The following is a 3,847-nucleotide window of genomic DNA, read 5'->3' on the forward strand; positions in this document are numbered from 1 at the left end:
TTCCCATGAAGTGATGTGACCAGATGCCATGATCTTAGTTTTCTGAATGTTGAGCTTTAAGCCAACTTTTTCACTCTCCTCTCTCACTTTCATCAAGAGGCTCTTTAGTTCTTCACTTTCTGCCATAAGGGTGGTGTCATCTGCATATCTGAGGTTATTGATATTTCTCCCGGCAATCTTGATTCCAGCTTGTGCTTCCTCTAGCCCAGCGTTTCTCATGGTGTACTCTGGATATAAGTTAAATAAACAGGGCGACAGTATACAGCCTTGACGTACTCCTTTCCCAATTTGGAACCAGTCTATTGTTCCATGTCCAGTTCTAACTGTTGCTTCCAAGAGCTTATAAACATTGATCTAACTAAATCCAACTATATATTTTAAATACATCATATTCAAGATTTATTCCAAGAATGCAAAGACAGTTTAACTTTCCTAAAATCTACCAATGTAGATCATAACATTAACAAACTGAAGAAAAATGACAAGATCTTCCTAACTGAGGAAGAAAACATCTGATAAAGTTCAACACCTAATCATGATCTTCTTAATAATTCTCAGAAAACTAGAATGAGACAGGGACTTCCTTAATTTGCCAAAAATATGTACCAGAAACTGCAGAACCCATATGCACTGGCACAAAGACAGGCAAATAGATCAGTGAAACAGGAGAGAGACCCAGGGGCACTAAATGCAGAGGGACTTGCCATACGATAAAAGATGAATGAACTGCTTAGTTGGCAATGACTGGGAACACTAAAAAAAAAAGTAAGAGTAACTGAAACTACCATTTTACACCTGTGATCAGACAGATCACAGACTGAAAGAGTAAAATGATAAAACAGCCAATAGAAGAAAACACTGCATATCATCTTTGTGATCTAGGTGTGGGTACAGCCTCTATAAGCAAGATATCATAAGCACAGGCCATAAGATTAAACACAGGAAAATTGAGGGTTTTAAAATACAAATTGATTAGGTGATACCTAACAATTTATTAGGACTGTTCGAGGGATGTGGACTTAGTGCAAAGGCTGAGTAGAGTCATGAGTATCCACATAGCTTGGGAGAAGGCCCCCCTGGGATGACTACATTTCTCTTTCTGCCTCATCTTCCTGGGGTAAAGTGTAAATGATTAAAATCTGCAATTTTAATTTAACTAAGGATTTCTGTTACTCAAAGGACATGATAGACAAAGCTAACATCTCACAGAGATTGCTATTTCCTCTTCAGTCTAAAACTGACAAAATGATTGATATCTAGACCATACTGCGAACTCCAGCAAATCAACAAGATAAAAAACCCAATTCTAAAAAAGTACAAAAAAAAATTACAGGAAATAAGTAGGCAGTTCACAGAAAAGGAAGTCAAATGACTAATGAGGTATACAAGGAATTGCCCACAGCTTATGAGGAATTAGAAATGTGCAAATTAAAATAATAATGAAACACCCTTTTCACACCTTCAGAATGGCAAACAGAATGGTGGATTTGGACCAGCTTTTCCGGAAAGCGCTCTGACAAAACATAGGTAGGTGTAAACCCTTGGATCCAGGGATTTCAGTCCACTGTACACCTCAAAGAAATTTTAGCACTAGTCTGTGAGGGGAGGCACCCTGGCATAATCTGTGGAGGAGGGAGTTGGAAGCAATCAAGAGTTCATGATTGGGAATGGGCAAGTGCTGGACGTGTATCATGAAATGATAAACAGCACTGAGAAGCTATGAACCACATGCATTTACAGTATATGGTTATATCTTAAAATCAAAAATCTGTTGATTGAAAAAGACATGAGCATGATTATGATTCATGTAAATGTAAAACCTATATAAATTTACCGACAAAACAACACACTTTACAAAGGCACAAACTTACTCAAATGTCAGGTCCTTGCACTTACACTAACCCAGACCTATCCCTATTGCTCTCTATTCCTTTTTGCTGATTTATTTTTCTTTATGGCACAAGAAAGTCTATTCCAGGAGAGCAGGGACCTTCCTATCTTCATCACTGCGGTATTTCCAGTTCCTAACACAGAGCCTGAGACACTAGAGATATCCAGTAAATATCTGCACATGAATACATAAAAAAAATGGAGGACACACAGCGAGCGGAGAACGGGGCCTATGGGGAGGGGAGAGGAGGGCAAGAATGAGCAAGAGAAAGCCAATTAATCGATCAGTAATAGAGCCTGCCTGGACATACAATGATGGCGTGTCATGAATGGTCCATAAACATGATTATAAATTATTTACCAAATGTATTACTATGGAAACTGTGCCCTGCTGGATAAGCCGATCACCTGCCTGTCCAGCCTCCTCTTATTGTACTCTCATTTTGCTACTTCTTAGAATCCCCTGACCATTTCAAGGCCTTTGCACAAGCTGTTCCTCCTTCCCACAAGCTTTTCCTCTAGTTCTTCAGAAGGCTGGTTCCCTCTCATTCTTCAAGTTTCAGATCAACGTCACTTTCTCAGACTGGAATCCCTATCTTATCTAGTGTCTTCCTTTCCCCTAATTTGCCTCTTCATTAGCTTACCAAGCTCTGTGATAATTTTGCTTACTTCATGTCTCTACATATTGAAGGCAAGCTCCAAGACAGGGGCCTTGTGTACTTTATTGTATCCCCAGCACTTGACACAGTGTTTGGCACAGGCACTTAAATATTTGCTAAGTGAATCAATGAGTGATGAAATGGATCCTAAGGTCTTGGTGGGAAACAAAGTCCTAAAACTAGGAAGGAAATCAGAAGATGAGAGTCTTGACGAGGTCAAAGAACAGAGGTAGTAGGGACATAGAGGGTGGATGGAGAATAGGCTGTGGTCAAACCCCTGAAGGTCCTGATAACAGTGTTTCAGTACTAATGTTCTGGGTATGCGACCATGGACAAAACTCGTCCTTTAAAGTGTCCAATACTGTCGTGACCGGCTGGGACCTGGGTCCCTTTGCTGCAATGCCTGCACCTGGGCAAAAGTCTCCTCAAACAGCAGAATACAAAGAAACTATAAGGAACTAAAACTAACCACATACAGGCACAGTTAATGGCAAGTTATGAATAAGATACAAAAAGACCAAAAATTCCAACCGTTACTTCTGAGCTGTTGGAAGTAAAAGCTGGGTACTGCACATGATCCCGGCACACAGCACCACTGAAGGGGTAGGCAGAACACTTAAGCCTCCTCTCCAAGCTGGACCAATGGATCCACCCCTGTCCTCTCCGCATTTAAGGGACCAGCTGCCTCTCCCACAGGAAAACCAGCAAGGACTCCTACAACTTTTTTTCAAGCCCTCCTGCTGCACCACAGGTCTCAATAAAGGCTTGCCTGAATTTCTCCTCTTACCAATCTCTATTGTTTGAAGTGTTCAATAACCCACGTCAGTAACATTGTTACAATACTGTTCATAGACAGTAGACCGGAAGCGTTTCTTTCTATTGTAAGACATTCAGTCCTCACACCCACCCAGTGAAGAACGTATTACTATTTTCATAATAAATTCTATGATTCTAATGCTTTCTACGTGGCCGGCACTGTTCTAAAACCCTTACGACTATTTACTCATTTAAATCTCGGAAAGAACCTATGAGAAAGGTACTATTGTTGCTATTTTATTCACGCTGAACAGAAGCACAGAGCAGTTAAATCTTTTTCATTTTAAGTTGGGCCATGATTTGAACCCTAAATCTAATTCGAAAGCCTGTAACGTTCCTTCCAACCACCTATAATCAACACCAGGTTTACTGGAGAAAGGAGTAGCTAGAAGTTAGGTCTGCTCCATGGTACCTGTGTTAGCAAAAAACCAGTGACCCGCCCCCAACCCCCAAACATCCACGTGACTCAGCCCTTTGCCCCC

The 3,847-nt window shown here is 40.8% G+C and overlaps 1 protein-coding gene across 1 annotated transcript in view; it reads right to left on the reverse strand.

The window, feature by feature from the left end:
- PMF1 (polyamine-modulated factor 1) overlaps positions 1-3,847 on the reverse strand; it is a 21,950-nt gene that overhangs the window by 17,549 nt on the left and 554 nt on the right. The gene's annotated exons all lie outside the window — the stretch shown is intronic.

Source organism: Bison bison, unplaced genomic scaffold (assembly GCF_000754665.1).
Source record: "Bison bison bison isolate TAMUID 2011002044 unplaced genomic scaffold, Bison_UMD1.0 scf7180017864093, whole genome shotgun sequence".
Classification (NCBI taxonomy): domain Eukaryota; kingdom Metazoa; phylum Chordata; class Mammalia; order Artiodactyla; family Bovidae; genus Bison; species Bison bison.